This window comes from Arachis ipaensis, chromosome B5 (genome assembly GCF_059453495.1).
Source record: "Arachis ipaensis isolate K30076 ecotype BB chromosome B5, ASM5945349v1, whole genome shotgun sequence".
NCBI classification, from domain to species: domain Eukaryota; kingdom Viridiplantae; phylum Streptophyta; class Magnoliopsida; order Fabales; family Fabaceae; genus Arachis; species Arachis ipaensis.
The window spans coordinates 111,564,149-111,578,839 of NC_142440.1; the positions used below are offsets into that span (position 1 = coordinate 111,564,149).

A 14,691-nucleotide genomic window follows, 5' to 3' on the forward strand; every position below is an offset into this window, starting at 1 on the left:
TCAGAATGGACCATCCTGGATATATTCTATGATGGTTTGTCTGAGTTATCAAAGATGTCATTGGACCATTCTACAGGTGGATCCATTCACCTAAAGAAAACGCATGCAGAAGCTCAGGAACTCATTGACATGGTTGCAAATAACCAGTTCATGTACACTTCTGAAAGGAATCCTGTGAGTAATGGGACGCCTCAGAGGAAGGGAGTTCTTGAAATTGATACTCTGAATGCCATATTGGCTCAGAACAAAATATTAACTCAGCAAGTCAATATGATCTCTCAGAGTCTGAATGGATTGAAGGAATCATCCAACAGTACTATAAAGGCATCTTCTGAAGAAGAAGCTTATGATTCTGAGAACCCTGCAATAGCAGAGGTAAATTACATGGGGGAACCCTATGAAAATACCTATGATCCCTCATGGAGAAATCATCCAAATTTCTCATGGAAGGATCAACAAAAGCCTCAACAAGGCTTTAATAATGGTGGAAGAAACAGGTTTAGCAATAGCAAGCCTTTTCCATCATCCACTCAGCAACAGACAGAGAATTCTGAGCAGAATCCATCTAGCTTAGCAAATATAGTCTCTGATCTATCTAAGGCCACTTTAAGTTTTATGAATGAAATAAGGTCTTCCATCAGAAATTTGGAGGCACAAGTGGGCCAGCTGAGTAAAAGAGTCACTGAAACCCCTCCTAGTACTCTCCCAAGCAATATAGAAGAGAATCCAAAAAGAGAGTGCAAGGCCATTGATTTGAGCATCATGGACGAACCCAGAGAGGAGGAGGAGGACGTGAATCCTAGTGAGGAAGACCTCCTGGGACGTTCAGTGACCAATAAGGAGTTTCCCTTTGAGGACCTGAAGGAATCTGAGGCTCATCTAGAGACCATAGAGATTCCATTAAACCTTCTTCTGCCCTTCATGAACTCTGATGAGTATTCTTCTTCTAAAGAGAATGAAGACGTTACTGAAGAGCAAGTTGCTAAGTACCTTGGTGCAATCATGAAGCTGAATGCCAAATTATTTGGTAATGAGCCTTGGGAAGATGAACCTCCCTTGCTCACCAATGAACTGAATGCATTGGATAGGCAGAAATTACCTCAAAAGAAACAGGATCCTGGCAAATTCTTAATACCCTGTAACATAGGCACCATGACCCTTGAGAAGACTCTGTGTGACCTGGGGTCAGGAATAAACTTAATGCCACTCTCTGTAATGGAGAAACTTGGGATCTTTGAGGTGCAAGCTGCCAGAATCTCATTAGAGATGGCAGATAACTCAAGAAAATAGGCTTATGGACAAGTAGAGGACGTGTTAGTAAAGGTTAAAGGCCTTTATATCCCTGCTGATTTCATAATCCTAGACACTGGGAAGGATGAGGATGAATCCATCATCCTTGGAAGACCCTTCCAAGCCACAGCAAGAGCTGTGATTGATGTGGACAGAGGATAATTGGTCCTTCAACTGAATGAGGACAACCTTATGTTTAAAACTCAAGGATCTCCTTCTGTAACCATGGAGAGGAAGCATGAAAAGCTTCTCTCACTGCAGAGTCAACCAAAGCCCCCACAGTCAAACTTTAAGTTTGGTGTTGGGAGGCCACAACCAAACTCTAAGTTTGGTGTTGAACCCCCACATTCAAACTCTAAGTTTGGTTTTGGGAGGTTCCAACCTTGCTCTGATTATCTGTGAGGCTCCATGAGAGCTCACTGTCAAGCTATTGACATTAAAGAAGCGCTTGTTGGGAGACAACCCAATGTTATTTAATTATATCTATTTTATTTTTATTTCGTATTTTATTAGGTTGATGATCATGTGGAGTCACAAAAACTACTGAAAAATAAAAAACAGAATGAAAAAACAGCATTAAAAATAGCACACCCTGGAGGGGGAGCATTTTAGCGTTTAAACGCCAGAAACAAGCATCTGTCTGGCGTTTAACGCCAGAACCAAGCACCAAGCTGGCGTTTAACGCCAGAAACAAGCATCTACCTGGCGTTAAATACCAGAAACAGGCTACATTTGGGCGTTTAATGCCAGAAACAAGCAGCAATCTTGCGTTAAACGCCAGGATTGCACAGCAAGGGCGTTTTACACGCCTAATTGGAGCAGGGATGTTAAGTCCTTGGCCCCACTGGATCTGTGGACCCCACAGAATCCCCACCTCTTCTTCTCTCCTCTTCACACCTTTTCATAACTCTCTTCCATAAATACCGTTCACCAATTACCTCATTCTCTCTTTCCCATCTCCTCTTCACCACTCTCCCCTCCCAAATCCACCCACACATGGCCGAACCACTCACCTCCCTCCATCTCCTCCATTTTCTTCTTCTTCTACTACCTTCTTCCTTCTTTTGCTCGAGGACGAGCAAACCTTTTAAGTTTGGTGTGGTAAAAGCATTGCTTTTTATTTTTTCGTAACCATTTATGGCACCTAAGGCCAGAGAAACCTCTAGAAAGAGGAAAGGGAAGGCAAAAGCTTCTACCTCTGAGTCATGGAAGATGGAGAGATTCATCCCAAAAGCTCATCACTAAGAAAAGGATGGAGCAAACAAGAGATCATGGACCTCAACAGGAGCATGAGGAAATTCCTCACCATGAAATCCCTGAGATGCCTCAAGGGATGCACTTCCCTCCACAAAATTATTGGGAGCAAATCAACACTTTACTAGGATAATTAAGTTCCAACATAGGACAACTAAGGGTGGAGCATCAAGAGCACTCCATCATCCTCCATGAAATTAGAAAAGATCAAAGAGCTATGAGGGAGGAGCAACAAAGACAAGGAAGAGACATAGAGGAGCTCAAGAGCACCATTGGTTCTTCAAGAAGAGGAAGACACCACCCTCACTAAGGTGGACTCATTCCTTAATCTCCTTGTTCTTATTTTTCTGTTTTTCGTTTACTATGCTTTTTGTTTATGTTTGTGTCTTGTTACATGATCATTAGTGTTTAAGTGTCTATGTCTTAAACCTATGAATGTCCTATGAATCCATCACCTCTCTTAAATGAAAAATGTTTTAATTACAAAAGAACAAGAAGTACATGGTTTCGAATTCATCCTTGAAATTAGTTTAATTATTTTGATGTGGTGACAATACTTTTTGTTCTCTAAATGAATGCTTGAACAGTGCATATGTCTTTTGAAATTGTGGTTTATGAATGTTAAATATGTTGGCTCTTGAAAGAATGATGAAAAAGGAGAAATGTTATTTGATAATCTGAAAAATCATAAAATTGATTCTTGAAGCAAGAAAAAGCAGTGAATACAAAAGCTTGCGAAAAAAAAAGAAACAAAAGAAAAGAAAAATGGCGAAAAAAAAGAGAGAAAGAAAAAGAGAAAAAGCCAAAAGCTCTTTAAACCAAAAGGCAAGAGAAAAAAGCCAATAACCCTTAAAACCAAAAGGAAAGGGTAATAGAAAGGATCCAAGGCTTTGAGCATCAGTGGATACGAGGGCCTAAGGGAATAAAATCCTGGCCTAAGTGGCTAAACCAAGCTGTCCCTAACCATGTGCTTGTGGCGTGAAGGTGTCAAGTGAAAACTTGAGACTAAGCGGTTAAAGTCAAGGTCCAAAGCAAAAAAAGAGTGTGCTTAAGAACCCTGGACACCTCTAATTGGGGACTTTAGCAAAGCTGAGTCACAATCTGAAAAGGTTCACCCAATTTTGTGTCTGTGGCATTTATGTATCCGGTGGTAATACTGGAAAACAAAGTGCTTAGGGCCACGGCCAAGACTCATAAAGTAGCTGTGTTCAAGAATCAACATACTGAACTAGGAGAATCAATAACACTATCTGAATTTTGAGTTCCTATAGATGCCAATCATTCTGAACCTCAATGGATAAAGCAAGATGCCAAAACTATTCAAGAGGCAAAAAGCTACAAGTCCCGCTCATCTGATTGGAGCTAAGTTTCATTGATATTTTGGAATTTATAGCATATTTTCTTCTTTTTATCCTATTTGATTTTCAGTTGCTTGGGGACAAGCAACAATTTAAGTTTGGTGTTGTGATGAGCGGATAATTTATACGCTTTTTGGCATTATTTTTACATAGTTTTCAGTATGATTTAGTTAGTTTTTAGTATATTTTTATTAGTTTTTAAATAAAAATCACATTTCTGGACTTTACTATGAGTTTGTTTGTTTTTATGTGATTTCAGGTATTTTCTGGGTGAAATTGAAGGACTTGAGCAAAAATCAGATTCAGAGGTTGAAGAAGGACTGCAGATGCTGTTGGATTCTGACCTTCCTGCACTCAAAGTGGATTTTTTGGAGCTACAAAACTCTAAATGGTGCGCTCTCAATTGCGTTAGAAAGTAGACATCCAGGGCTTTCCATCAATATATAATAGTTTATACTTTGCCCGAGTTTAGATGACGAAAACTGGCGTTCAACGCCAGTTCCATGTTGCATTCTGGAGTTAAACGCCAGAAACAGGTTGCAAAGTGGAGTTAACGCCAGAAACAGGTTACAAACTGGCGTTCAACTCCAAGAGAAGCCTCTACACGTGTAAAGCTCAATGCTCAGCCCAAGCACACACCAAGTTGGCCCCAGAAGTGGATTTCTGCATCATTTACTTATTTCTATAAACCCTAGTAACTAGTTTAGTATAAATAGGTCTTTTTACTATTGTATTTACATCTTTAGGATAATCTTTGGATTATCTTTTGATCCTTTGATCATGTTTAGGGGGCTGGCCATTCGGCCATGCCTGGACCTTGTTCTTTTGTATTTTCAACGGTAGAGTTTCTACACACCATAGATTAAGGTGTGGAGCTCTGCTGTTCCTCACAGATTAATGCAAAGTACTATTGTTTTTCTATTCAATTCAAGCTTATTCCTATTGTAAGATATCCATTCGCACACAAGAACATGATGAATGTGATGATTATGTGACGCTCATCATCATTCTCACTTATGAACGCGTGCCTGACAAACACTTCCGTTCTACATGCAAACAAGCTAGAATGAGTATTTCTTAGGTATCTAATACAGGGGACCGAGTCCGAGATATTAGAATCTTCGTGGTATAAGTTAGAACCCATGGATGGCCATTCTTGAGGTCCAAAAAGTCTAAACCTTGTCTGTGGTATTCCGAGTAGGATCTGGGAAGGGATGGCTGTGACGAGCTTCAAACTTGCGAGTGCTGGGCGTAGTGACAGACGCAAAAGGATAGTAAATCCTATTCCAGCATGATCGAGAACTGACAGATGATTAGCCATGCAGTGACAGCGCATTGGACCATTTTCACAGAGAGGACGGGATGTAGCCATTGACAATGGTGATGCCCAACATACAGCTTGCCATGGAAAGGAGTAGGAATGATTGGATGAAGACAGCAGGAAAGCAGAGGTTCAGGAGGAACGAAAGCATCTCTATACGCTTATCTGAAATTCTCACCAATGAATTACATAAGTATCTCTATCCTATTTATATTTCAATCATATTTTAATTATCAATTCACCATAACCATTTGAATCTGCCTGACTGAGATTTACAAGGTGACCATAGCTTGCTTCAAGCCGACAATCTCCGTGGGATCGACCCTTACTCACGTAAGGTTTATTACTTGGACGACCCAGTGCACTTGCTGGTTAGTTGTGCGAAGTTGTGACAAAGTGCTATTCACGTTTGAGAGTACCAAGTCTTTGGCGCCATTGTTGATGTTCACAATTTTGTGCACCAACTACCGGTGCAGAAAAACGTTCAACTCTTTGGAAGGATTATACAGCATCAGCAAGAAAAGGTTAAAAGCTAAGAAGGAGGATCAAAGACTAAGCAAGAGGATACCAAAAGGTTGTATGGTTACTCAACTGTTTATATCTGATGTGATTTAGTTGAAAGTTTAATTGTTCTCCTTGTTGATAAGTTTACCCTTATCTACACTCTGTTGATTTATTGTCCTGTTATCATTCAAATAAATGATCTAGTATAAGTAACTGCATCATCTTCATTCTACTTAAATATATGTCTGGTTCCCCTGCATCAATAAGAGAAAAATGTTGAAACATGAAGTAAATGTCCAATGTGGTAGGAATGATAATAAAGTTTAGTAGTGGTATATATGTTTGATTACTAAAGTAATCTCACTAATAAAGGATAAAGGCTAGGATGTTCCTTTATAGTGGGAACTAGGCTGCTGCTTGTGAACTCTTGACTAATAAGTATCCTTGAAAAAGAAGGAGCAAGAAAAGGAAAGGAAGAAAAGCTAAGAATTGGCAACAAAAATGAAAGAAACAAATAAAAATGCCTGTGATGCTATTGTATTAGGATCTGCTTGGATTAGTAGGTTCTGAAAAGTATTTTCAAACTTGGTAACTTAGATTAACTAATTCGGGATTACCAACCGAAAATCCACAATCAAGAGCAACCTGATTACAAAGCATTTAATAACCCAAAGAGGTGTTGGACATCAATATCTTAGGATGAATTGTGAGCTAAGTGTCTGGGGTGGAGATATGTTGACTGAAAAACAAAGCTAAAAAAAGTTGCTGCAACAAATAACACCTAGCATTGAACAAAAGTGTAAGCTTCTCAGCAGAAAAACAAAAGAAAATCAAAACACCAAGGATGGATGAATAACAAGGTTCACAGCAGCAACTTTGGTTATCTTTTAAAGGGACATTTCAAGCCCGAAATCTAATAAAAGAAGAGCTTCAATTGCATCTGCATAAAACCCCATGAACCAAATTCAATTACTTTCTAAATAAGGACATATATGCTTCTCTGATTTCCTTCATTTCTTCTCATGTTTTAGTACTTTCTTGGGGACAAGGAAGATTTAAGTTTGGTGTTGTGATGACAAGTCATCTTATGCTAGTTTCACAAGCATTTTTCATTTGTTTTATTAGGTTTTATGCACTTTCTTGCACAATAAGTAAGCAGTTGGAGTGGAATTTCATGATTATTGAGATTCAATCAAACATCATTTATTTTATACAAAATCATGAGCTTTATGCAAGAATTAAGTGATTATTATGATTGATGCAAGTTCTTGTGACTTTGGTGAGACTTTGATTGCTTGTTTGGTTGATTTTAGGTAAGAAAATGAAGAAATAAAGAAGCAATACAGTATAGCGTTGCGTTCAAATAATGAACGCCACGCTCACTTGCGACGTGCACGCGTATGGGACGCTCATGCGTCAGGGGCAAAACTCGAAGACCCACATGTACGCGTGCATGACGCGTACGCGTGGACGTGTGATGAGCGGATAATTTATACGCTTTTTGACATTGTTTTTAGTATATTTTTAGTAGGATCTAGTTACTTTTAGAGATGTTTTCATTAGTTTTTATGTTAAATTCACATTTCTGGACTTTACTATGAGTTTGTGTGTTTTTCTGTGATTTTAGGTATTTTCTGGCTGAAAATTGAGGAACTTGAGCAAAAATCAGATTCAGAGGTTGAAGAAGGACTGCTGATGCTGTTGGATTCTGACCTCCCTGCACTCAAAGTGGATTTTCTAGAGCTACAGAACTCGAAATGGCGCGCTTCCAATTGCGTTGGAAAGTAAACATCCAGGGCTTTCTAGCAATATATAATAGTCCATACTTTGGCCAAGAATAGACGACGTAAACTGGCATTCAACGCCAGCTTTCTGCCCAAATCTGGCGTCCAGCGCCAGAAAAGGAGCCAAAACCAGAGTTGAACACCCAAACTGGCACAAAAGCTGACGTTCAACTCCAAGAAGGACCTCTACACGTGCAACACTCAAGCTCAGCCCAAAGCACACACCAAGTGGGCCCCGAAAGTGGATTTATGCATCAATTACTTACTTCTGTAAACCCTAGTAGCTAGTTTATTATAAATAGGACATTTCACTATTGTATTTGACATCTTTTGATCATCTTTGAATCTTAGGAATCATCTTTGAACGCCTGGTTCTTAGATCATGGGGGCTGGCCATCTCGGCCATGCCTGGACTTTCACTTATGTATTTTCACGGTAGAGTTTCTACACTCCATAGATTAAGGTGTGGAGCTCTGCTGTTCCTCAAAGATTAATGCAAAGTACTACTGTTTTCTATTCAATTCATCTTATTTTGCTTCTAAGATATTCATTCGCACTTCAACCTGAATGTGATGAACGTGACAATCATCATCATTCCCTATGAACGCGTGCCTGACAACCACTTCCGTTCTACATTAGAATTGAATGAGTATCTCTTAGATCTCTTAACCAGAATCTTCGTGGTGTAAGCTAGAATGATGGCGGCATTCAAGAGAATCCGGAAAGTCTAAACCTTGTCTGTAGTATTCCGGGTAGGATTCAATGATTGAATGACTGTGACGAGCTTCAAACTCGCAATTGCTGGGCGTTAGTGACAGACGCAAAAGGATAGTAAATCCTATTCTAGCATGATCGAGAACCGACAGATGAATAGCCGTGTCGTGACAGGGTGCGTTGATCATTTTCACTGAGAGGATAAGATGAAGCCACTGACAAGGGTGATGCCTCCAGACGATTAGCCGTGCCGTGACAGGGCATTGGATCATTTTCCCGAGAGATGATCGAAAGTAGCCGTTGACAATGGTGATGTATCACATAAAGCTAGCCATGGAAAGGAGTAAGACTGACTGGATGAAGATAGCAGGAAAGCAGAGGTTCAGAGGAACGAAAAGCATCTCCATTCGCTTATCTGAAATTCCTACCAATGATTTACATAAGTACCTCTATCCCTATTTTATTATATCATTTTCAAAAACTCTATAACCATTTGATATCCGCCTGACTGAGATTTACAAGGTGACCATAGCTTGTTTCATACCGACAATCTCCGTGGGATTCGACCCTTACTCACGTAAGGTATTACTTGGACGACCCAGTGCACTTGCTGGTCAGTTACACGGAGTTGTGAACCGTGGTCTTGTGCATCCGTTTTTGGTGCCATTGCCAGGGAATCAATTTTGAACAACAATTCACAACCTAAGTAGCAATTTCGCATACCAAGTTTTTGGCGCCGTTGCCGGGGATTGTTCGAGTTTGGACAACTGACGGTTCATCTTCTTGCTCAGATTAGGTAATTTTCTTTTTGTTTTGTTTTCAAAAATTTCTCCTTTGTTTTCGAAAAAAAAATTTAATTAAAAATATTTTCAAAAAATATACTTTTCTTCAGGATTTTTAAGAATGAATTCTAGTGTTTCATGAAACATGTTGAATCCTATCTGGCTGTAAAGCCATACCCAAACTGCTTTGGGATTGGTATTCAACTAATCACTCCAGTCCATGTAATTATATACTAAAGCTTGGCTGGCTATTAAGCCATGCCTGACCCTTTGATTGGAGCTTTAGAGCATAAGATTCCTGGAATTCATATTAAAAATTTTGGAATCCTTATTTTTCTTTTTCAAAATAATTTTTCGAAAAATATAAAATAAAAATCCAAAAAAATTTAGAAAATCACAAAAATCAAAAATATTTCATGTTTCTTGTTTAAGTCTTGAGCCATGTTATAAGTTTGGTGTCAATTGCATGTGCATCTTGCATTTTTCGAAAATTTCATGCATTCATAGTGTTCTTCATGATCTTCAAGTTGTTCTTGGTAAGTCTTCTTGTTTGATCTTGATGAGTTTTTGTTTTGTGTTGTTTAGTGTTTTTCATATGCATTCTTGAATTCTTAGTGTCTAGACATTAAAGAATTCTAAGTTTGGTGTCTTGCATGTTTTCTTTGCATTAAAAATTTTTCAAAAATATGTTCTTGGTGTTCATCTTGACATTCATAGTGTTCTTGGTGTTCATCTTGACATTCATAGCATTCTTGCATGCATTCATTGTTTTGATCTAAAAATTTCATGCATTGCATCATTTTAGTGTTTTTCTCTCTCATCATAAAATTCAAAAATCAAAAAAATATCTTTCCCTCTTTTCTCTCATCAAATTCGAAAATTGGATTTGACTTTTTCAAAAATTTTTAAAATCTAGTTGTTTTCTATGAGTCAAATCAAATTTTCAATTTAAAAATCTCATCTTTTTCAAAATCTTTTTCAAAAATCAAATCTTTTTTATTTTTCTTAGTTATTTTCGAAAATAACATCATCAATTAATGTTTTGATTCAAAAATTTCAAGTTTGTTACTTGCTTGTTAAGAAAGATTCAAACTTTGAGTTCTAGAATCATATCTTGTGATTTCTTGTGAATCAAGTCATTAATTGTGATTTTAAAAATCAAATCCTTTTCAAAAATATATCTTATCTTTTTCAAAATTTGATTTCAAAATATCTTTTTTAACTTCCTATCTTCTTATCTTTTCAAAATTGATTTTCAAAATTGTTTCAACTAACTAACTAACTTTTTGTTTGTTTTTTATCTTTTTCAAAACTACCTAACTAACTCTCTCTCTCTCTCTAATTTTCGAAAATATCTTCCCTCTTTTTCAAAAATTCTTTTTAATTAACTAATTATTTTAATTTTCGAAAAACCACTAACCTTTTTCAAAAATCACTAACGCTTTTTCAAAAATATTTTTTCGAAAATTCTTCTCTCTCATCTTATTCTATTTATTTATTCATCTACTAACATCTCATCTCACATCTCTGCCATCCTCACAGTTGTGTTTCTTCCATTATATTACATTCTTTGTCTCCCCCTCTTCTTCTATTCACACAGGGATCCCTATACTGTGGTATAAAGGATCCATATTATTATTATTATTATTTTTCTGTGCCCTCTTCTTTGTCATATGAGTAGGAGCAAGGATAAGAACATTCTTGTGGAAGCAGATCCAGAACCTGAAAGGACTCTGAAGAGAAAATTAAGAGAAGCTAAATTACAACAATCCAGAGAAAACTTTTCAGAAATTTTCGAACAGGAAGAGGAGATGGCAGCCGAAAATAATAATAATGTAAGGAAGATGCTTGGTGACTTTACTGCACCTAATTCCAATTTACATGGAAGAAGCATCTCTATTCCTGCCATTGGAGCAAACAACTTTGAGCTGAAACCTCAATTAGTTTCTCTGATGCAGCAGAACTGCAAGTTTCATGGACTTCCATCTGAAGATCCTTTTCAGTTCTTAACTGAATTCTTGCAGATATGTGATACTGTTAAGACTAATGGAGTAGATCTTGAAGTCTACAGGCTCATGCTTTTCCCTTTTGCTGTAAGAGACAGAGCTAGATTATGGTTGGATTCTCAACCCAAGGACAGCCTGAACTCTTGGGATAAGCTGGTCACGGCTTTCTTAGCCAAGTACTTTCCTCCTCAAAAGCTGAGCAAGCTTAGAGCTGATGTTCAAACCTTCAGACAGAAAGAAGGTGAATCCCTCTATGAAGCTTGGGAAAGATACAAACAGTTGACCAAAAAGTGTCCTTCTGACATGCTTTCAGAATGGACCATCCTGGATATATTCTATGATGGTTTATCTGAACTATCAAAGATGTCACTAGACACTTCTGCAGGTGGATCCATTCACCTAAAGAAAACGCCTGCAGAAGCTCAAGAACTCATTGACATGGTTGCTAATAACCAGTTCATGTACACTTCTGAAAGGAATCCTGTTAGTAATGGGATGCCTATGAAGAAGGGAGTTCTTGAAGTTGATACTCTGAATGCCATATTGACTCAGAACAAAATATTGACTCAGCAAGTCAATATGATCTCTCAGAGTCTGAATGGAATGCAAGCTGCATCCAACAGTACTCAAGAGGCTTCTTATGAAGAAGAAGCTTATGATCCTGAAAACCCTGCAATAGCAGAGGTAAATTATTTAGGTGAACCTTATGGAAACACCTATAACTCATCATGGAGAAATCATCCAAATTTCTCATGGAAGGATCAAAAGCCTCAACAAGGCTTTAATAATGGTGGAAGAAACAGGTTTAGCAATAATAAACCTTTTCCATCATCCACTCAGCAACAGACAGAGAACTCTGAACAAAATACTTCTAATTTGGCAAACTTAGTCTCTGATCTGTCTAAGGCCACTGTAAGTTTCATGAATGAAACAAGATCTTCCATTAGAAATCTGGAAGCACAAGTGGGCCAGCTGAGTAAAAGGATCACTGAAATCCCTCGTAGTACTCTCCCAAGCAATACAGAAGAGAATCCAAAAGGAGAGTGCAAGGCCATTGACATAAGCACCCTGGCCGAACCTGTGAGGAGAGGAGATGACGTGAATCCCAAGGAGGAAGACCTCCTGGGACATCCAGTGATCAATAAGGAGCTTCCCTCTGAGGAACCAAAGGACTCTGAGGCTCATCTAGAGACCATAGAGATTCCATTGAACCTCCTTCTGCCCTTCATGAGCTCTGATGAGTATTCCTCTTCTGAAGAGAATGAGGATGTTACTGAAGAGCAAACTGCCAAGTTTCTTGGTGCAATCATGAAGCTGAATGCCAAATTATTTGGCATTGATGCTTGGGAAGTTGAACCTCCCTTGTTCATCAATGAACTAAGTGATCTGGATCAACTGACATTGCCTCAGAAGAGACAGGATCCTGGAAAGTTCATAATACCTTGTACTATAGGCACCATGATCTTTAAGGCTCTGTGTGACCTTGGTTCAGGGATAAACCTCATGCCCCTCTCTGTAATAGAGAAACTGGGAATCTATGGGGTGCAAGCTGCTAAAATCTCATTAGAGATGGCAGACAATTCAAGAAAACAGGCATATGGACAAGTAGAGGACGTATTAGTAAAGGTTGAAGGCCTTTACATCCCTGCTGATTTCATAGTCCTGGATACTGGAAAGGAAGAGGATGAATCCATCATCCTAGGAAGACCTTTCCTGGCCACAGCAAGAGCTGTGATTGATGTTGACAGAGGTGAACTAGTCCTTCAATGGAATGAGGACTCCCTTGTGTTTAAAACTCAAGGATCTCCCTCTGCAACCATGGAGAGGAAGCATGAAAAGCTTCTCTCAAAGCAGAGTCAACCTAAGCCCCCACAGTCAAACTCTAAGTTTGGTGTTGGGAGGCCACAACCAAACTCTAAGTTTGGTGTTGAACTCCCATATCCAAACTCTAAGTTTGGTGTTGGAGAGTTTCAACAATGCTCTGAACATCTGTAAGGCTCCATGAGAGCCCACTGTCAAGCTATTGACATTAAAGAAGCGCTTGTTGGGAGGCAACCCAATTTTTATTTCTCTAACTATATTTTTCTTAGTTATATGTCTTTGTAGGTTCATGATCATGTGGAGTCACAAAATAAATATAAAAATTGAAAACGGAATCAAAAACAGCAGAAGAAAAATCACACCCTGGAAGAGCATCTGTCTGGCGTTCAGCGCCAGAACAGAGCATGGTTCTGGCGCTGAACGCCCAAAATGGGCAGCTTCTGGGCGCTGAATGCCAGAACAGGCATGGTTCTGGCGTTCAACGCCAGAAATGGCACACAAATGGGCGTTGAACGCCCAAAATGGCCACCAACCTGGCGCTGAACGCCCAGAGTTGTGTGCAAAGGCATTTTTACATGCCTAATGGGTGCAGGGATGTAAATCCTTGAACACCTCAGGATCTGTGGACCCCACAGGATCCCCACCTACCTCCACTCACTTCTTCTCACCACTCTCTTTCACACAACCCCATAAACACTCTTCCCCAAAAACCCTTCACCAATCACCTCAAACTCTCTTCCCCATCACCTCTTTACCACTCACATCCATCCACTCTTCCCCATAAACCTACCTCATAAACTCCACCTACCTTCAAAATTCAAAACCAATTTCCCACCCAAACCCACCCATATGGCCGAACCTTAACCCCCCTCCCTTCCCTATATAAAGCCCTCCATTCTTCATCAAATTCACACAACACACCCTTCTACACCCTTCTTGGCCGAAACACTCCCCACTCTCCCTCTCCTCCATTTCTTCTTCTTCTTCATCTACTCTTTCTTTTATTGCTCGAGGGCGAGCAAAATTCTAAGTTTGGTGTGGTAAAAGCATAAGCTTTTTGTTTTTCCATTACCATTGATGGCACCTAAGACCGGAGAATCCTCTAGAAAGGGAAAAGGGAAGACAAAAGCTTCCACATCCGAGTCATGGGAGATGGAAAGGTTCATCTCCAAAGCCCATTAAGACCACTTCTATGATGTTGTGGCCAAGAAGAAGGTCATCCCTGAGGTCCCTTTCAAAATCAAAAGAAATGAGTATCCGGAGATCCGACATGAAATTCAAAGAAGAGGTTGGGAAGTTCTAACAAATCCCATCCAACAAGTCGGCATCCTAATGGTTCAAGAGTTCTATGCCAATGCATGGATCACCAAGAACCATGATCAAAGTAAGAACCCGGATCCAAAGAACTATGTTACAATGGTTCGGGGAAAACACTTAGATTTTAGTCCGGAGAATGTGAGGTTGGCGTTTAACTTGCCCATGATGCAAGGAGATGAACGCCCCTACACTAGAAGGGTTAACTTTAATCAAAGGTTGGACCAAGTCCTTATGGACATATGTGTAGAAGGAGCTCAATGGAAGATTGACTCCAAAGGCAAGCCGGTTCAACTAAGAAGATTGGACCTCAAGCCTATAGCTAGAGGATGGTTGGAGCTCATTCAATGCTCAATCATTCCCACTAGCAACTGGTCTGAAGTTACTATAGACCGGGCCATCATGATCCATAGCATCATGATTGGAGAAGAGGTGGAAGTTCATGAGATTATAACTCAAGAACTCTACAAGGTGGCCGACAAGTCCTCCACTATGGCAAGGTTAGCCTTTCCTCACCTCATCTGCCACCTATGCAATTCGGCT

The 14,691-nt window shown here is 39.3% G+C and overlaps 1 non-coding gene across 1 annotated transcript; it reads right to left on the reverse strand.

The window, feature by feature from the left end:
• Positions 1-11,214: 11,214 nt before the first annotated feature.
• LOC148565379 (small nucleolar RNA R71) lies at positions 11,215-11,322 on the reverse strand. The gene has a single exon (XR_015884225.1). It is a non-coding gene; the product is annotated as a small nucleolar RNA R71 (small nucleolar RNA).
• Between the last annotated feature and the right edge of the window lie 3,369 nt (positions 11,323-14,691).